This window comes from Somniosus microcephalus, chromosome 4 (assembly GCF_052327205.1).
Source record: "Somniosus microcephalus isolate GS21.2 chromosome 4, FLI_Smic_1.0, whole genome shotgun sequence".
NCBI classification, from domain to species: domain Eukaryota; kingdom Metazoa; phylum Chordata; class Chondrichthyes; order Squaliformes; family Somniosidae; genus Somniosus; species Somniosus microcephalus.
In genome coordinates this window covers 315,359,203-315,380,131 of record NC_140990.1, presented here as the reverse complement: position 1 = coordinate 315,380,131, position 20,929 = coordinate 315,359,203, and the positions used below count along the sequence as shown (strand labels likewise).

Sequence of the window (20,929 nt, the reverse complement as noted above, 5' to 3'; positions counted from 1 at the left end):
GGTAGAGGAAAGGGTGAAGGCAGGGGAGGGGGAGTTTGCTAGCAGATCAGGACATGGTGAGAAACAGCTCGGGCAAGGGGAGCTCCTCCCTCTCTCTGCTGCTTCAGCCAGTTGGTAGGGTCCGTGAGAGTAGTGAGGTAATGTCCCAACATTTGGTCCTGTTGGAGTGGTTTTTTTTCTCTTGTTGTGTGATGGGAGCTTAGCTTCTGCTCCGAGCGATGTAAGTCTGTCAGGAGGTAAAGGGGGGGAACGAAGTGGGTGGGTGGGGAGGGGGCCCAGTGCTGAGCGAAGGTTGGGGAGAAGGGGGGCTGGTCCCTGAGTGCACCACAGGGAGAAGTTACTGAGGAAGCAAAGGAGGAGGAGGGGGCAAGGGGGGGGGGCTGCTAATTCTCTCAGTGCAGAAGGAGGTCGAAGGGAACTTGGAGCTGAATGGAGATAAAGCAACAACAGACAAGGTGAACACACCACAAGCAAGAGGCGAAGGGGCTGTACTCCCATCGAGAGGACAGAAGGAGCTGCACTGAGTGTGAATGCTGGTGAGTAACTCGTTGTTGCTCTGCCTCAGTGCGCTGGGTAAACCTTCTGACTTGGAAGTCTGGGGGAGCGGGGGTGGGGGGCCAAGGGATAGGGGTAGGTCTCCACTTTGCGTGTTCTCCTCTGCAAAGAGACAAAGCTTGAGGTGTCTGACCTCAAATCTCTCACGTGGTGCAATGAAGTACCGACTAACAATTGTTTTTGATAATGTTATTAGTGTTCTGGGTACAGTGAGCGTCACATTAACCGGCAGGGGAAGAGATGGCGGGGGGTGGGGGGGTGATGTAAATGGAGGTTCGGTTTTTCTTTAATCGTGCCTTCTCTCAATGTTGCCGGCTTGCTGCTTGCGATACGATCAGCTTTTGTTTCCAGCCGCTGAAGCTTGCTCGGAGGTTCTGTGTTTGACAGCGAGTGTTGGTGGGGAGGGGGTGGGTGTAGAGAGAGAGAGAGAGACAACGGGGAGCAGAGGAGGTGGTGGGTGCGGGGGGAGGGAGAGAGTCGTGTGTTTACAGCTCTTAAAATCTGCATCAGAACAGACCTGGAGGGAAGAAAAAAAACAAAGGAGCTCTTGGTTTAATCACACGGCAATGCGAATCCCGTCGGAGGTTCTTGTTTCTGCTCTGCTGAATTCCAACTCCAACACACACACATTGCAACTGGCAATCTCCCTATTGTTCTGTTTAGTGGGATTGTGGGAATTGTTTCTTCTCAATTGTATCTGGTTAAAATAACACAAAGATGATGGAAAAGGTATCCCTGTGATAGAGAGAAAGAGAGAGAGAGAGAGAGAGAGTGTGTGTGTGAGAGAGGGAGAGAGGGATGGGGAGAGGAACAGAAGGAGGGAGAGAGAGAGGGAGAGAGAGATTAAAACAATATGAAAAAGGTATCTCAGAGAGGGAGAGAGGAGGGAAGGAAGGAGGGAAAGGGAGAGGGGGGAGGAAGAGAGAGAGATTAAAACAATAGGAAGATAATTGAAGAGGTAACTGTGCGAGAGTGTGTGTGTGGGAGAGAGGGAAGGAGGGAGAGAGTGCGGGGAAAAGGGGAATCCCTGTAGTGGAATACCCTTTGATTGCTTCACACTGTCTTCATCCATCGCTCCCTGAGCTGTTCATTGTCCACCCCCTCTTTGTCGGTTGGACCCCTGTATCACTCTGAACCACACGAGCTGAGGGGGGGGGGTTTGTTTTTAATGATTTTCAGCCCCACCGCTCCCTCCCCACCTCCTTCCTCCGTCAATCGCTGCAGCTTCAAAAACAAAGCTCGACAGATTGATTCTCTCTCTCTTTCCCTTTTCATTCCTCCCGCCTCTGTGTTGGGTTTGGTTGTGAGCCGGTGAGCGTTTGTTCACTGGGCGTATGTCACTGACGCTCCCGGCCCCGGGTTCGGGTGATGCCCTCAGCAGGGGGGGCATTCTTACCGGGAATTTCCGGCTGGATGAGCAGGGGCTGGATCCAGAGGTTATGTTCTTTCTCCCCCTCTCCTCACCGCACCCCACCCTCCCCTGCCACCTGGCCTGCTGAAGCCAATTGTGGGATAATAAGTTGTCAGCCGAGGCTCGGCGGGCAGCTCTCTCTCGACTCCGAGTCAGAAGGTTGTGGTTTCAAGTCCCACTCGAGACTTGAGCCCATAATCTAGGCTGACACTCCCAGTGCCAGTGCTGAGGGAGTGCTGCGCTGAGGGAGTGCTGCACTGTCGGAGGTGCCGTCTTTCGGATGAGACGTTAAACCCAGGCCCCTGTCTGCCCTCTCAGGTGGACGCAAAAGATCCCACGGCCACTATTTGGAAGAAGAGCAGGGGGAGTTCTCCCCGGTGTCCTGGGGCCAATAGTTATCCCTCAACCAACATCATTAAAAAACAGATGATCTGGTCATTATCACATCGCTGTTTGTGGGAGCTTGCTGTGTGTAAATTGGCTGCTGCGTTTCCTACATTACAACAGTGACCACACTTCAGAAAGTATGTCATTGGCTGTGAAGCTCTTTGGGACGTCCTGAGGAAGTCTCTGCCTAAACCTCTCCGCCTCTCTCCTCCTTTAAGACGCTCCTTAAAACCCACCTCTTTGACCAAGCTTTTGGTCGCCTGTCCTAATATCTCCTTATGTGGCTCAGTGTCAAATTCTTTGTCTTAAAATACTCCTGTGCAGCACCTTGGGACGTTTTACTACGTTAAAGGCGCTATATAAATACACGTTGTTGTTGTTGGGGCTGTGAGCGGTGCTACAGAAATGTAAGTCTTTTTATCCTATTCACCGCCATCTCCTGTCTCAGCTGATACTCAATGGCGCGACGAGGGGGGGGGGGAAGGGGGTGGAGGCGCAATTTTGGAACCGGGGAGTCTCTGGGTGAGGCGGTAGGGGGGACGGGAGCAGGGGGAATGTGAAAGGAAGCAAATTTGCGAAGCTGGATAAAATTCTGCCTGATCATATAAAGAAGTCATCATTGTTTTTCAAAGAATGTTTTCTTGACGATCCTCTCAGTGGAAGCCTTAGTCATGCTCCTTCTCACCAAGCCAAGTGAATTGAAAAGCTTGAAAAGAAAAAGAAAGACAGACTTAGAAACATAGAAACCTAGGAACAGGAACAGGGATCAAGGGATATGGGGAGAAGGCAGGGACAGGGTACTGAATTTGGGTGATCAGCCATGATCTCATTAAATGGCGGAGCAGGCTCGAGGGGCCGAATGGCCTACTCCTGCTCCTATCTTCTATGTTTCTATGAGTCGGCCATTCGGCCCTTTGAGCCTGCTCCGCCATTCAATATGATCATGGCTGATCCTCTATCTCAATACCATATTTCCACTCTCTCCCCACACCCCTTGGTGCCTTTTGCGTCTAGAAATCTATCTATCTCCTTCTTAAATATATTCAGTGACTTGGCCTCCACAGCCTTCTGTGGTAGAGAATTCCATAGGTTCACCACCCTCTGAGTGAAGGAATTTCTCCTCATCTCAGTCCTAAATGTCCTACCCTGTATCCTGAGACTGTGACCCCTCGTTCTAGACCCGCAGCCAGGGGAAACATCCTCCCTGCATCCAGTCTGTCTAGCCCTGTCAGAATTTTATACGTTTCAATGAGATCCCCTCTCATTCTTCTAAACTCTAGTGAATACAGGCCTAGTCGACCCAATCTCTCCTCATACGACAGTCCTGCCATCCCAGGAATCAGTCTGGTGAACCTTCGCTGCACTCCCTCTATGGCAAGTATATCCTTTCTTAGGTAAGGAGACCAAAACTGCACACAGTACGCCAGGTGTGGTCTCACCAAGGCCCTGTATAACTGTAGTAAGACATCCTTGCTCCTGTACTCAAATCCTTTTGCAATGAAGGCCCACATACCATTTGCCGTCCTAACTGCCTACTGCACCTGCATGTTTGCTTTCATTTATACAGCACCTTTCACGACCTCAGGACGTCCCAAAACGCTTCACAGCCAATGAAGTACTTTTCGAAGTGTGGTCACTGTTGTAATGTGGGAAAAGCGGCAGCCAATTTGCGCACAGCAAGCTCCCACAAACAGCAAGATGATAATGACCAGATCATCTGTTTTTTAGTGCTGTTGGTTGAGGTATAAATATTGGCCAGGACACCGGGGAGAACCCCCCCTGCTCTTCTTCGAAATAGTGCCGTGGGATCCCCACTCCAGAGATTCGAGCCCTTAATCCAGGCTGACACTCCCCGGTGCAGTACTGAGGGCGTGCTGCACTGTCGGAGGCACCGTATCTCGGATGAGACGCTAAACCGAGGCCCCGTCTGCCCTCTCAGGTGGACATAAAAGATCCCACGGCCATTATTTCGAAGAACAGCAGGGGAGTTCTCCCTGGTGTCCTGGGCCAATATTCATCGCTCAACCAAAATATATCTTGTCGATCTTTGTGGGATCTTGCTGTGCTCAAATAGACTGCCACGTTTCCCTACAAAACAGGCGATTACACTTCAAAAAATACTTAATTGTCTGTAAAAGACTTTGGGACGTCCTGAGGATGTGAGAGGCGCTGTGTAAATGCAAGTTCTTTCCTCCTGTATGATGTAACGTAACATAACGTGAAGACACAAGAATCTTTCTCACTGAGATGGAGACTGGTGATGTGTGGAACACAGGAACACAGGAACAGGAGGAGGCCATTCGGCCCCTCGAGCCTGTTCCACCATTCAATGAGACCATGGCTGATCTGCGACCTAACTCCATAAACCTGCCTTTAGCCCATATCCCTTAGTACCTTTGATTAACAAAAAGCTGCCCATCTCCGATTTAAAATTAACAATTGGCCCAGTATCAATTGCCGTCTGATAAAGAGAGTTCGAAACTTCTACCACCCTTTGTGTGTAGAAGTGTTTCCTAATTTCACTCCTGAAAGGTCTGGCTCTAATTTCTAGACTCTGCCCCCTAGTCCTAGAGTCCCCAACCAGCGGAAATAGTTTCTCTCTATCCACCCTATCAGTTACCCTTAATATCTTGAAAACTTCGATCAGATCACCCCTTAACCTTCTAAATTCTAGGGAATACAACCCTAGTTTGTGTAATCTCTCCTCGTAACTTAACCCTTGAAGTCCGGGTATCATTCTGGTAAACTTACGCTGCACTCACTCCAAGGCTAACACATTCTTCCTAAGGTGTGGTGCCCAGAACTGCTCACAGTGCTCCAGGTGTGGTCTAACCAGGGTTTTGTATAGCTGCAGCATAACTTCTACCCCCTTGTATTCTAGTCCTCGAGATATAAAGGCCAGCATTCCATTAGCCTTTGATTATTTTCTGTACCTGTTCACGACATTTTAATGATCTATGTACCTGGACCCCCCAAGTCTCTTTGGACCTCCACTGTTTTTAGCTTTTCACCATTTAGAAAGTACCCTGTTCTGTCCTTTTTAGGTCCAAAGTGGATGACCTCACATTTGCCTATATTGAAATCCATTTGCCACAGTTTTGCCCATTCACTTAATCTATCAATATCCCTTTGTAATTTTATGCTTTCATCTACACTGCCTACAATTCCGCCTATCTTTGTGTCATCGGCAAATTTGAATATATGACTTTCTGTGGCAAAAAAAGACAGCAGCTGGATAAAACGAACCTTGCACTCAAAGGTTGGCTGAGATAGCTGCTCTTGGCCGTTGTAGCAGGTGTCAGCCGTGGCTCAGTGGGCAGCGCACTCACCTCTGCGTCAGAAGGTCGTGGGTTCAAGCCCCACTCCAGAGACTCGAGCACAACAATCCAGGCCGACGCTCCTGATGCAGTTCCCTTATATGTTAGTTGAAGTTTTTGTTCTTTCACTGAGGGAGTGCTGCACTGTCGGAGGTTCCGTCTTTCGGATGACATGTTAAACCCAGGCCCCGTCTGCCCTCTCGGGTGGACATAAAAGATCCCGCGGCAATATTTCGAAGAAGAGCTGGAGAGTTTTCCCTGGTGTCCTGGTCCATATTTATCCCTCAATCAACATCACTAAAAAAACAGATTATCTGGTCATTATCACATTGCTGTTTGTGGGAGCTTGCTGTGCGCAAATTGGCTGCCGCGTTTCCCACATTACAACAGTGACCACACTTCAAAAGTACTTCATTGGCTGTAAAGTGCTTTGGGACGTCCTGATGTTGTGAAAGGCGCTGGAGAAATGCAAGTCTTTCTTTCTTTTGAAGTTATCTCCCTTACATCTGATCACCTGAACATGGTGACCCGCCCTCGTGACTCCCTCACTTTGGAATCCCACCCAAAAGGTGGCCCTTCCTCATACTTGTGCTTGGAAGGGAATGGTGGTGAGTGATTTCATCATGGGCCCCAAACCAACCCTCTCCTCCTCCAGCAGGGATATCAATCAGGAGCACGATTCCTGACGCTCCGTGTATTAGTGAGGGAGTGCTGCAGTGCCAGAGGTGCTGCCTTTTGATGTGTAGTCACAGTTGTAATGTAGGAAACCCAGCAACTGATGTGCGCACAGCAAGCTCCCACAAATATTGTCCCGGGACACCGGGGAGAACTCCCCCTGCTCTTCTTCGAAATTGTGCCCGGGGGATCATTTACGTCCACCCGAGAGGGCAGATGGGGTCCTCGGTTTAACGTCCCATCCGAAAGACGGCGCCTCCGACAGTGCAGCACTCCCTCAGTGAAAGAACAAAAACTTCAACTAACATGTAAGGGAACTGCATCAGGAGCGTCGGCAAGTCTTTCTTTCTTTGCGAGGTGGGAGAGTTTCCCTGTCCCCCTGTCCTGAATCAGCATTCCCAGTAATCCCGCGTCTCTGTGACTCATTGTGACAGAGGAATGATTTCCCATTTTGAAATGCTGGCAGCAGCAGTGAGCGGTGCGGTGAGGTGGGGGTGGGTGGGGGACGGAGGGTCGGGGGGGCGGGGGGTGGTGTGAGCACCTTAGCGGCCCGTACAGGGGCGGGGTGGCGGGAATTCCCATGGGGGTTTTCCCGTTTGGTCGTTGACTGCGGGGTTTCGCCATCGATGCCCCCAGCGGCCCCCACACACTGTGCAATGTAGATGTGTACGTTGATGCTGGGTGAGGGAGGGTCCGGCGTGCCTGTGCTGCTCTTCATGGGCGAATAGCCTGTGGCCACTCACTGTCCCTCGTGACTTGGGCCCTCGAAGCCGAAGAGACTGTTGTTGCTGAGAGCGGAATAAAAACGAGCAGCCTTACTCGACGCTTTGCCCCAGTCCCAGAGAATTTCCGCAGATAACAAGCTTGCAGGACTGCACTCTGCCGAAACGAATCCAGTAAACGCCCTGCAATCCTCCTGGATGGGCCAGAGTCCCCAAGGCGCTGTCTTCTGCCCTTGGCTGCTGGCCAGAGAGGCAGGAGGAATGGCTGCGGCGAGATCCTGCTTGGCTCCCAGCCTCTGGCAGTCAGTGACTGAAGACAGTGGCACGCTCTGCCCTTTCCCTCCCGGGGACGCTGAGCGGGAAGAGGGGCAGCGCATCTGTTCGGGACAGTGGGAGGGAGGCGAGGAGAAGAGTGGCGCACAGATGTGCGCTCTGCACTCCCTCATGCCTGCCAAGTTGACTCTTGCTGATTCCCAGTCTGTCAGTGTCAGCATCCTCCCTTCCCCACTGTCATTCCTTTAAAGTATAGTCTCCCTTTGACCTCTCGCCAGACTTCTCCTGTCCTGAGGGTGCTGACCAGTGTTAGGGTACAAGAGCACGGACAACAGCTGCCCTCTCTCCATGCCCCATCCAATATCTCATTCTTCATGAGTGTTTGATAATCGCTCCTGTGAAGCGCTTTGGGACATTTTACTATGTTAAAGGTGCTATACAAATTCAAGCTGTTGTTGTTGTTGTTGGCTGGATGTTTGGGCGCGTGTAAGTGTGTGTGTGTGTGTGTGTGCATTCGTATGTGTGCATGCGTGTACAGGTGTGTGCGCATACATGCGGCTGTGTGCGCTTGTGCGGGTGCGCGGGGGTAAGTGTGTGTGCGTGCGGGGGTGTGTGTTCAAGTGTTTGCTCGCGGGTTTGTGGGTGTGTGTTGGTGTGCGGTGTGTGTGTTGGTGTGCTCGCGGGTTTGTGTGCGGGTGTGTGGGTGTGTGTTGGTGTGCGGGTGTGTGTTTGTGTGCGGGTGTGTGTGTTGGTGTGCGGGTGTGTGTGTTATGTGCGGGTGTGTGCGTTTGTGTGTTTGTGTGCGGGTGTGTGCGTTGGTGTGCGGGTGTGTGTTTGTGTGCGGGTGTGTGTTTGTGTGCGGGTGAGTGTTGGTGTGCTCGCAGGTTTGTGTGCGGGTGTGTGTCTGTGTGCGGGTGTGCGTGCGGGTGTGTGTGGTGTGTGTGTGCGGGTGTGTGTTGGTGTGTGGGTGTGTGTTTGTATGTGTGTTGGTGTGCGGTGTGTGTTTGTATGTGTGTTGGTGTGTGTTGGTGTGCGGGTGTGTGTTTGTGTGCGGGTGGGTGTTGGTGTGTGTTTGTGTGCGGGTGTGTGTTTGTGTGCGGGTGTGTGTTTGTGTGCGGGTGTGTGTTTGTGTGCGGGTGTGTGTTTGTGTGCGGGTGTGTGTTTGTGTGCGGGTGTGTGTTTGTGTGCGGGTGTGTGTTTGTGTGCGGGTGTGTGTTTGTGCGGGTGTGTGTTTGTGTGCGGGTGTGTGTTTGTGTGCGGGTGTGTGTTTGTGTGCGGGTGGGTGTTTGTGTGCGGGGGTGTGTGTTGGTGTGTGTTGGTGTGCGGGTGTGTGTTGGTGTGCGGGTGTGTGTTTGGGTGTGCGGGTGTGTGTTTGGGTGTGTGTGGGTGTGTGGGTGTGTGTGTTTGTGTGCGGGTGTGTGTGTTTGTGTGCGGGTGTGTGTGGGTGTGTGTTTGTGTGCGGGTGTGTGTGGGTGTGTGTTGGTGTGTGTTGGTGTGTGGGTGTGTGTTGGTGTGTGAGTGTGTGTTGGTGTGTGGGTGTGTGTTGGTGTGCGGGTGTGTGTTTGAGTGTGTTGGTGTGTGGGTGTGTGTTTGTGTGTGTTTGTGTGCGTGGGTGTGTGTGTTTGTGTGTGGGTGTGTGCGGGTGTGTGTGTTTGTGTGTTGGTGTGTGTTGGTGTGCAGGTGTGTGTTTGAGTGTGTTTGTGTGCGGGTGTGTGTTTGTGTGCGGGTGTGTGTTTGTGTGCGGGTGGGTGTTGGTGTGCGTTGGTGTGTGGGTGTGTGTTGTGTGGGTGTGTGTTGGTGTGTGGGTGTGTGTTGGTGTGCGGGTGTGTGTTTGAGTGTGTTGGTGTGTGTTGGTGTGCGGGTGTGTGTTTGAGTGTGCGGGTGTGTGTTTGTGTGCGTGGGTGTGTGTGTTTGTGTGTTTGTGTGCGTGGGTGTGTGTGTTTGTGTGTGTTTGTGTGTTGGTGTGCGGGTGTGTGTTTGTGTGCGGGTGTGTGTTTGTGTGCGGGTGGGTGTTTGTGTGCGGGTGTGTGTGTGTTGGTGTGCGGGTGTGTGTTGGTGTGTGTTGGTGTGCGGGTGTGTGTTGGTGTGCGGGTGTGTGTTTGGGTGTGCAGGTGTGTGTTTGTGTGTGGGTGTGTGTGTTTGTGTGCGGGTGTGTGTGTTTGTGTGCGGGTGTTTGTGTGTGGGTGTGTGTTTGTGTGCGGGTGTGTGTTGGTGTGTGGGTGTGTGTTGGTGTGTGGGTGTGTGTTGGTGTGTGGGTGTGTGTTGGTGTGCGGGTGTGTGTTTGAGTGTGTTGGTGTGTGTTGGTGTGCGGGTGTGTGTTTTGGTGTGTGGGTGTGTGTTTGTGTGTGTTTGTGTGCGTGGGTGTGTGTGTTTGTGTGTGTTTGTGTGTGGGTGTGTGTGTTTGTGTGTTGGTGTGTGTTGGTGTGCAGGTGTGTGTTTGAGTGTGTTGGTGTGCGGGTGTGTGTTTGTGTGCGTGGGTGTGTGTGTTTGTGTGTGGGTGTGTGTTGGTGTGTGTTGGTGTGCAGGTGTGTGTTTGAGTGTGTTGGTGTGTGTTTGTGTGCGCGGGTGTGTGTGTGTAATGAATCACTGGTAATCACAACCTTGGGCTCACATAAATGCTCTGTCCAAGGGGTCACTGCAGGTCAGGAGTTTCTAGTAAACCACATTGCTGGGACAGTTGAGGGAACTTGTTCTTTACAGCTGAACTGTGCTGAACCTGAGCTTAACGCTGGCACTGTCTGCAAAACCTCCCAAAAGGAAAGTAAAATTAAGAATGAAAGAGTTCCTGTCAGGCGGACGGGTGGCACAGGCCAGCCCTCATTTATTGTCTGCCCCTAACCGCACTGAGCTGTTGCTCGGTCCTTTCACAGGGCTTGAAGAGTCATAGAATGACGTAGAATGTACAGCACAGAAACAGGCCATTCGGCCCAACTGGTCTGTGTCGGTGTTTATGCTCCACACGAGCCTCCTCCCACCCCTCTTCATCTCACCCCATCAACATAGCCTTCTATTCCTTTCTCCCTCATGTGTTTATCCAGCTTCCCCTTAAATGCATCTCCGCTATTCGCCTCGACCACTCCCTGTGGTAGTGAGTTCCACATTCTCACCACTCTCTGGGTAAAGCACATAGGGGGAGAAATTGACTATAGCCCCGTTTGGGGCGCCAGCCTCGCCAGGGCGCTAAAAGTAGCGCCCCCGAAACATTTGCACCCACGCACCGGAAATTGACTGGTTGCGCCCCGAAAGGAAGCGCAGCGCTACTGGAGGCGCCCCGCATCCCTCTTGGGGCACTGCGAGTGAATACCAGCACGTCGCGCTGCGGTATTGCAGGCCTTCCTCCCCTTCTTAAAGGGGAGGGGCCTTGTGCAGCACGACCTGGGGCCCAGCTGGGCCCCCGGGGATCGGGAGTGCCGGCAAAAGAGCCTGGCACCGAGGAGAAGTGCTGGGCTCTTGGGGCGCAGCCGGCACTCGGCGGGGGGGTTCAGGAGGCCGGGGACGGGAGCGCAGGCAGGTGCTGGCAGGCGGCCAACAACAAAAATGGCCGCCCCACACCTCGCCTTTAATTTGCGCCTCCTCGGCCGCAGGTCGGCCTCCCTGACCCTGTCGGACATAGCGTCCGGCGGTAAATCAGGGGGCGCTGCCGAATATCGCGGCCGGGGCGTGAGCGGGGCGATGCGCACACCGATGACGTCATCGGCAGCGGTGCAGCGCTAACGGTTAGCGCCACCACTAACGTCCCGCGGAATTTAGCGGGAGGCGTGGGCAGTGCCGCGCCCGGGCGCCAGTTGGCTTGCGACCCACTTAGCGCCCTCTTAAGGCGCTAACGGGTGGCGCAACCAACTGAATTTTCCCCCCATAATGTGGCAACAAGAGCAGGTCAGAGGCTGGGTATTCTGTGGCGAGTGTCTCACCCCCTGACTCCCCAAAGCCTTTCCACCATCTACAAGGCACAAGTAAGGAGTGTGATGGAATACTCTCCACTTGCCTGGATGAGTGCAGCTCCAACAGCACTCAAGAAGCTCGACACCATCCAGGACAAAGCAGCCCGCTTGATTGGCTCCTCATCCGCCACCTTAAACATTCACTCCCTCCACCACCGGCGTACCGTGGCTGCAGTGTGTACCATCTACAAGATGCAATGCAGCAACTCACCAAGGCTTCTTCAGCAACACCTCCCAAACCCGCGACCTCTACCACCTAGAAGGACATGGGTAGCAGGCGCATGGGAACACCACCGTCTCCAAGTTCCCCTTCAAGTCACACACCATCCTGACTTGGAAGTATATCACCGATCCTTCATCGTCGCTGGGTCAAAATCCTGGAACTCCCTCCCTAACAGCACTGCGAGAGCACTTTCGCCACACGGATTACAGCGGTTCAAGAAGGCGGCTCACCACCACCTTCTCGAGGGCAATTAGGGATGGGCAATAAACGCTGGCCTTGCCAGCGACGCCCACATCCCAGGAACGAACAAAGCCCAGGCTGGGTTCCCTTTTTTGATGGCTTCCTGGAGATCCAGTTGGATTTTTGTACAACAGTCTAGCAGCTCCCTGGCTTATTTTTCTGCCAGCCTACAAATCTATTGAATTCAGCTTCACGATTCACCGTGTCAGGAGTGGAACGCCTGACCCACGGGAACATTTTAAATGCCTTTTAAATTCTTCCTTTTAGCCTGTGGCACCAGTGTTCCAGCCTGGGCCAGACTGTTGGGACAAGACGTCTCCAGTCTCTGCTGACTGCAAGAATCTGACGTGAAATGGCTTTGAGCAGCCTGAGTACATCAGCAACGCAAAACTTCCTGGAGCGCGTCATCGGGAGAACTGATGAGAGGGGAGTAGGGGGCTTAAAATGGTCCAATCATGAGGCCAGGTGGCATAAGACTAGGCTTGTGTTCCTTCGAGTATAGAAGATTAAGGGGTGATCCAACCGAGGTGTTTAAGATGATCAAAGAGTTTGATTGGGTGGAGAGAGAGAAACTATTTCCTCTGGTGGGGGGGGGGGTCCAGATCAAGGGGGCGTAACCTTAAAATTAGAGCCAGGCTGTTCAGGGGGTGATGTCAGGAAACACTTCTTCACACAAAGGGGAGTGGAAATCTGGAACTCTCTCCGCCCAAAAAGCTGTTGAGGCTGGGGGGGGGGGTCAATTGAAAATTTCAAAACTGTGATTGATAGATTTTTGTTGGGTAAGGTTCTCAAGGGTTACGGAACCAAGATGGAGTTAAGATACAGATCAGCCATGATCTAAGTGAATGGTGGCACAGGCTCGAGGGGCTGAATGGTCTACTCCTGTTCCTAATTTCCTATGTGAATGAAGGCATGGTGAGTGGACTCATACAATAATAGAAATTTACAGCACAGAAGGAGGCCATTCGGCCCATCGTTTCTGTACCGGCTGAAAAAGTGCTCTCCAGCCTAATCCCACTCTCCAGCGCTTGGTCCGTAGCCCTGTAGGTTACGGCACTTCAAGTGCATATCCAAGTACTTTTAAAACGTGTTGAGGGTTTCTGTCTCTACCATCCTTTCAGGCAGTGAGTTCCAGACTCCCACTGCCCTCTGGGTGAAGAAATTTCTCCTCAACCCCCCTCTAATCCTTCTAACTCCTCTGAGTTCACTGCCCCTCCTGTCCTCCCTTAATCTCTCCCTCCATATAAACTCCCCTACCCAACCCCTCGGCCTTGCCACCTCACGTGGCCTCTGTATTCCCATCGTCTCAATCACAGACAATGGCATCTCTGATCACTTCCTTGTATCCTTCACCATTCACATATTCCTACCTCCTTCCCACCCCAGTATCATAGAAACATAGAAGATAGGAGCAGGAGTAGGCCATTCGGCCCCTCGAGCCTGCTCCGCCATTTAATGAGATCATGGCCGATCATCCAAATTCAGTACCCTGTCCCTGCCTTATCCCCATATCCCTTGATCCCTTTAGCTTTAAGAAATATATCTAACTCCTTCTTGAATATATTTAATGAATTGGCCTCAACTGCCTTCTGTGGTAGAGAATTCCACAGATTCACCACTCTCTGGGTGAAGAAATTCCTCCTCATTTCAGTCCTAAATGGCTTACCCCTTATGTATCGATTTGTATGTGGGTTCAATGACGACACAATCATGAAAGAGAATGTCTTTTTATCTAAAGCTTGTTCAACAAGTTAACAGCATTACAGGAGACACCATCTTAGGGATCCATCTAAAGCGAAACCAAAACCGAACTGCTTGTCTCTGTCACATGCCCTCTGCTGGTCAGGCATAAGTAATCAATCAGGCAAACATGCTGGTAAGGCATCATAATCAAACAGGCAAATACCATCACTATTTGCTGATATCATTACACCTTATCCTTAGCCTGTGACCCCTGGTTCTGGACTCCCCCGCCATCGGGAACATCCTTCCTGCATCTAGTCTGTCCAGTCCTGTTAGAATTTTATAAGTTTCAATGAGATCCCCTCTCATTCTTCTAAACTCCAGTGAGTACAAGCCCAATCGACCCAATCTCTCCTCATACGTCATTCCTGCCATCCCAGGTATCAGCCTGGTGAATCTTCGCTGCACTCCCTCCATGGCAAGAACATCCTTCCTCAGATAAGGCGACCAAAACTGCACACAATACTCAAGATGTGGACTCACCAAGGCCCTGTACAACTGCAGCATCTATCCATCTGCATCCACTCCTGGGAAAAATACTCTTCCCCCCAAGTCACAAATAACGGCACTTTCAAACTCCCAGCTGACGAGTCTTTGGCCCTCCATTCGCCACATGTCTGCAGCATCACACCCTCACCTCTGCCTTTGAGGTGCTTGTCCGCAATAAAACCCTTACTCTCTCCCACTCGTTCCCTTTAGTACGCCCCCCACCTTCGCTCTGTTAAGTCCAAGGGACACAGTTTGGAACTTTTATTGCGGACAGCTGGTTTTGCCATTCATCGCCAGATCTGGCTGGACCACTTCAAGCACTATCACCAACAACAACTTGCATTTATGCAGCACCTTCAACGTAGTAAAACATCTCAAGGTGCTTCACAGGAGACAAGAAGCTGGGCCAGAGAGGGAGGTTCTTAGGAGCATCGTAAAGGAGGAAAGAAAGACTTGCATTTCTATAGCGCCTTTCACGACCACCAGATGTCCCAAAGCGCTTTACAGCCAATGAAGTACTTTTTGAAGTGTAGTTACTGTTGTAATGCGGCAGCTAATTTGCGCACAGCAAGCTCCCACTAACAGCAAAGTGATAATGACCAGATCATCTGTTTTTCTTATGTTGATTGAGGAATAAATACTGGCCAGGATGCTGGGGAGAACTCCCCTGCTCTTCTTCGAAATAGTGCCATGGGATCTTTCACGTCCACTTGAGAGAGCAGACGGGGCCTTGATTTAACATCTCATCTGAAAGATGGCACCGCCGACAGTGCGGCACTCTGAGTGTCAACCTAAATTTTTGTGCTCAAGTCGCTGGAGTGGGATTTGAACCCACAACCTTCTAACTCAGAAGTGAGGGTACTACCCACTGAGCCACAGCTAATACATCTTAAAGATCCTTAAAGGAGGACAGGGAGGTAGAGAGGCGGAGAGGTTTAGGGAGGGAATTCCAGAGCTTGGGGCCCAGGCAGCTGAAGGCACGGCCGCCAATGGTGGAGCGATTAAAATCGGGGATACGCAAGAGGCCAGAATTGGAGGAGCGCAGAGATCTCAGAGGGGTTGTGGGACTGGAGGAGATTACAGAGATAGGGAGGGACGAGGCCATGGAGAGGTTTGAAAATAAGGATGAGAGTTTTACAATTGAGGCGTTGCCAGACACCAATGTAAGTCTTTGACCAAGTCTTTTGGTCACCTGTCCTAATGTCTTCTCATGTGGCTCGGTGTCAAAATGTATTTGATAATCGCTCCTGTGAAGCGCCTTGGGACATTTTTAATATGGTAAAGGTGCTATATAAATGCAGGTCGTTGTTGTTGATGTTAACGGAATGACCTCATAATGTTGCACATGTTCTGCTCCTGCGCCTGACTCTGCCCTTGCCTCAGCTCATCCGCTGCTGAAACCCTGAGCCATGCCTTTTATTACCTCTAAACTTGACCATTCCAACGCACTCCTGGCCGGCCTCCCGCATTCCACCCTTCGTAAACTTCAGCTCGTCCAAACCCCTGCTGCCTGTGTCCTAACTCGCACCAAGTCCCGTTCACCCATCACCCGCTGTGCTCGCTCACCTACATTGGCTCCCAGTCTGGTCTGATAACACCTCAATTTAAAAATTCTCCTCCATGTGTTCAAATCCCTCCATGGCCTCGCCCCTCCCTATCTCTGTAATCTCCTCCAGCCGCACAACCCTCTGAAATCTCTGCCTCTCCAGTTCTGGCCTTATGGTACAATGTTAAAAAGAAAAAGAAAGTACTTGCATTTCTATAGCGCCTTTCACGACCTCAGGATGCCCCCAAAGCGCTTTACAGCCAATGAAGTACTTTTAAAGTGTAGTCACTGTTGTAATGTGGGGTGCAAGAACAGAGGGACCTGGGGGTGTTTGTGCACAAATCTTTGAAGGTGACAGGACAGGTTAACAAAGCAGTTAATAAAGTATCTGGGATCCTGGACTTTATAAATAGAGGCAGAGTACAAAATCCAGGAAGATATTCTAAACCTTTATAAAACTCTAGTTCGGCTCCAGCTGGAGTATTATGTCCAGTCCTGCGCACCACACTTTAGGAAGGATGTCAAGGCTTTGGAGAGGGGGCAGAAGAGATTTACTGGAATGGTTCCAGGGATGAGGGGGTTACAGTTACGTGGATGGACTGGAGAAGCTGGGGTTTTTCTCCTTGGAGCAGAGAAGGCTAAGAGGAGATTTGATAGAGGTGTTTCAAAATCATGAAGGGTTTAGAGAGAGTAAATAAAGAGAAACTGTTTCCAATGGCTGAAGGGTCGATAACCAGAGGGCACAGATTTAAGATGTTTGTCAAAAGAATCAGGGGTGACATGAGGAAAAGCATTTTTACGTCACGAGTGGTTAGGATTTGGACTGCGCTGCCTGATAGGGCAGTGGATACAGATTCAATAGTAGCCTTCAAAAGGGAATTGGATAAAATTGCAGGGATTTGGGGAAAGAGTTGCGGAGTGGGACTAACTGGATTGCTCTTCGAAAGAGCCGGCGCAGACTCGATGGGCCGAATGGCCTCCTTCTGCATTGTACTATTTTATGATTCTATGCTCCCCCCACTTCCTTCGCCCCACCATTGGCGGCCGCGCCTTCAGCCATCTAGGCCTTAATCTTTGAAATTCATCCCTTAAACCTCTCCGTCTCTGCACCTCTCTCTCTCTCTCTCTCTCTCTCTCTCCTCCTTTCAGACACTCCTTAAAACCTACCTCTGACCAGCAGATTGCTGGCTTCTCTGAAACATGCCTATCAAAGGTTTAGTCGATAAGAGTCTCAAAGTCGAGGCGTGTCTGTTATTTTAGCGGACTTAGGGGTGTTTTTAACCAGCCTGCCAGCGGGCTGGCCCATGGGGATTGGGGTCCCCTGGTAGCGATTCGTCAGCTGTTCATGATGCCAGTGCTTGTGGGTACTTGACCTGATGTAGTCTTTAATTCGAATGAAATCTTTCCACTAACCAGACATTCTATAGATTCTGCGAATAAAATAAAAGAGATGCCATTTTATCCTCATTTTATTCCAATCATAATTAATTACTTTGGAGCCCAGCATTAATAAACTTGGCACTCAATAAGTGACTTGATTTTAATAGAACATTTACCCTTTCAATACTCCATCTCACCCTTCAATACGCAATCAATACCCAATCCTACCCATTCTCACCGTACCAATTCACATCTGATATACCACTGACTAACCAAATGAAGTCTGCCCTTTGACGATTTGAATCCCAGATGGACTTTCTGCTAATTAAAAGGACCTCAGGATGTCCCAAAGCACTTTACAGCCAATTAAGTACTTTTTTGAAGTGTAGTCACAGTTGTAATGTAGGAAACCCAGCAGCCAATTTGCGCACAGCAAGCTCCCACAAACAGCAATTAAATAACTGACCAAATAATCCTTTTAGATGTTGGTTGAGGGATAAATGAGGGATAAGCCAGATAATCTGTTTCAGTGATACTGTTTTTTTTATTCGTTTATGGGATGTGGGCGTCGCTGGCAAGGCCAGCATTTATTGCTCATCCCTAATTGTCCTTGAGAAGGTGGTGGTGAGCCGCCTTCTTGAACCGGTTTGGTACAATGCAGTGTCTTGCTAGGCTATTTCAGAGGGCAGTTAAAAGTCAACCACATTGCTGTGGGTCTGGAGTCACATATAGGCCAGACCAGGTAAGGATGAAGGATATTCTTGCCATGGAAGGAGTTCAGCGAAGATTCACCAGGCTGATACCTGGGATGGCAGGAATGACGTATGAGGAGAGATTGGGTCGATTGGGCTTGTACTCGCTGGAGTTTAGAAGAATGAGAGGGGATCTCATTGAAACTTACAAAATTCTGGCAGGACTGGACAGACTAGATGCAGGGAGGATGTTCCCGATGGTCGGGGAGTCCAGAACCAGGGGTCACAGTCTAAGGATAAGGGGTAGGCCTTTTAGGACAGAAATGAGGAGGAATTTCTTCACCCAGAGAGTGGTGAACCTGTGGAATTCTCTACCACAGAAGGCAGTAGAGGCCAATTCATTAAACATATTCAAGGAGTTGGGTATATTTCTTAAGGCTAAAGGGGTATGGGGAGAAAGCAGGTACAGTACCGGGTACTGAACTTGGATGATCAGCCATGATCTCATTAAATGGCGGAGCGGGCTCGCATGGCCTACTCCTGCTCCTATCTTCTATGTTTCTATGTCAGATTTTCTTCCTTAAAGGATATTAGTGAATCAGATGGGTTTTTACATCAACCTGGTAGTTTCCATGGTCACCATTACTGATAATAGATTTTTTATTCCAGATTTATTTAATTAACTGAATTTAAATTCCCAGCTGCCGTGGTGGGATTTGAACTCACGTCTCGGGATCATTAGTCCTCTGGATTACTAGTCCAGTAACATAACCACTATGCTACCGCTCCTTGATTGAGGGATAAATATTGGACGGGGCCTCGGTTTAACGTCTCATCTGATAGACGGCACCTCTGACAGTACAGCACACCCTCTAGTGTCAGCCTGGATTTTGTGCTTCACTCTCTGGAGTGGGACTTGAACCCACGACCTTCTGACTCACAGGCGAGAGTGCTGCCCACTGAGCCACGGCTGACATGGCCGTGTGCGACTGTGAGAAACATAAATAGATTTGAATCCAAATCCAACTACCCCGTCCTGCAAGCTCATCCTCCTCAACCCTGCATCCTCACTGTTGAAATTAAGACTCATTGCACCAACTCCTGCTCGAACTCACCCTTCCCAAAATCTTGAAAACCGTAGAACTCCTCGCCCATCCTCCTGAAACCTTCAGGCTTTGAAAACCCAAGCTGGGTGTCACCTAACCACCACTCCTTGAGTTATCGCCCTTTCTCTCCTATTCTGTCCAAACTCACTGGTGTCCTGACCTTCCACCGAGGTTTCTCTATCGAAGAACATCCATTCGCCAATATTAAATATCATCAGCCGAGGCTTTGGAGATACGAACATACAACATTTTCAGGAAGGAAAAGACCAGCTGGTCCATCAAGCCTGCCCCATGATGACTGGAGCATCCTGGCTAAACACTTCTTCCCTCCACCAACCACCACCCCTGCCTGCCACAGCCATCACCTTGGAGAGGCAAAAAAAACCCAGGGCCAATAAAGGAAAACATACTCTGGGAAATTCCTCTCCGACCCCCTCAGGCGAACAAAACCAGTCCAGGAGATCACACGGACCCAGTGTTATCGATGTGACTGTGGTAAACTATCTCTCCTCATCCTTCTCGACCTTTGACACGGTGACCACACCATCCTTCTCCAATGCCTCTCCACCGTCGTCCAGCTGGGTGGGACTGTACTTGCCTGGTTCCATTCTTATCTATCTAATCATAGCCAGAGAATCATCTGTAATGGCTTCTCTTCCCACTCCCGCATCGTTAACTCTGGTGTCCCTCAAGGATCTATCCTTGGCCCCTTCCTATTTCTCATCTACATGTTGCCCCTTGGTAACATCATCCGAAAACACAGCGTCAGATTCCACATGTACGCTGACGACACCCAGCTCCACCTCACCGCCACCTCTCTCAATCCCTCCACTGTCTCTGATTTGTCAAGCTGCTTGTCCAACATCCAGTCCTGGATGAGTAGAAAGTTTCTCCAATTAAATAATGGGAAGACCGAAGCCATTGTTTTCGGTCCCTGCCACAAACTCCGTTCCCTAGCCACTGACTCCATCCCTCACCCTAACATCTGTCTAAGGCTGAACCACGCTGTTCACAACCTTGGTGTCATATTTGGCCAGGAAATGAGCTTCCGACCACATATCAGCGGCATAACATAGAAACATAGAAGATAGGAGCAGGAGTAGGCCATTCGGCCCCTCGAGCCTGCTCCGCCATTCAATGAGATCATGGCTGATCATCCAAATTCAGTACCCTGTCTCTGCCTTCTCCCCATATCCCTTGATCCCTTTAGCCTTAAGAAATATATCCAAATCTTTCTTGAATATATTTAATGAACTGGCCTCCACCGCCCTCTGTGGCAGAGAATTCAACAGGTTCACCACTCTCTGGGTGAAGAAATTCCTCCTCATTTCAGTCTGAAATGGCTTACCCCTTATCCTTAGACTATGGCCCCTGGTTCTGGACTCCCCAGCCATCAGAAACATCCTTCCTGCATCTAGTCTGTCCAGGCCTGACAGAATTTTATAGGTTTCGATGAGATCCCCTCTCAATCTTCTAAACTCCAGTGAGTATAAGCCCAATCGACACAATCTCTCTTCATACATCATTCCTGCCATCCCAGGTATCAGCCTGGTGAATCTTCGCTGCACTCCTTCCATGGCAAGAACGTCCTTCCTCAGGTAAGGCGACCAAAACTGCACACAATATTCAAGGTGTGGTCTCACCAAGGCCCTGTACAACTGTAGCAAGACATCCTTGTTGCTGTACTCGAACCCTCTTGCTATGAAGGCCAACATACCATTTGCCTTCTTAACCGCCTGCTGCACCTGCATGCTTACCTTCAGCGACTGGTGCACAAGAACACCCAGGTCTCTTTGCACTTCCCCTTCTCCCAATCTATTGCCATTCAAATAACAATCTGCCTTCCTGTTTTTGCCACCAAAGTGGATAACCTCACATTTATCCACATTATAGTGCATTTGCCATGTTTCTGCCCAATCACCCAGCCTGTCCAAATCGTACTGGAGTTTCACGACATCCTCCTCACAGCATACCCTCCCACCCAGCTTTGTGTCAGCTGCAAATTTGGAGATATTACATCCAATTCCCTCGCCCAGATCATTAATATATATTGTGAACAGCTGGGGTCCTAGGACCGATCCTTGCGGTACCCCACTAGTCACTGCCTGCCACTCGGAAAACGACCCGTTTATTCCAACTCTTTGCTTTCTGTCCGCCAACCAGTTCTCTATCCAAGTCAATACCTTGCCCCCAATCACATGTGCCTTAATTTTGCAGGCTAATCTCTTA

The 20,929-nt window shown here is 50.4% G+C and overlaps 1 protein-coding gene across 4 annotated transcripts in view; it reads left to right on the top strand.

Moving 5' to 3' along the window:
- Positions 1-351: 351 nt before the first annotated feature.
- Positions 352-20,929, top strand: part of tmem198ab (transmembrane protein 198ab) — a 231,444-nt gene continuing 210,866 nt past the window's right edge. For 2 of the 4 annotated variants that reach the window (XM_085986765.1, XM_085986766.1), the window contains exon 1: positions 353-536. The gene's annotated coding sequence lies outside the window, so the exon portion shown is untranslated. Of the gene's footprint in view, positions 537-20,929 lie in introns of all 4 variants that reach the window. The other 2 variants (XM_085986767.1, XM_085986764.1) reach the window with 2 other exon arrangements.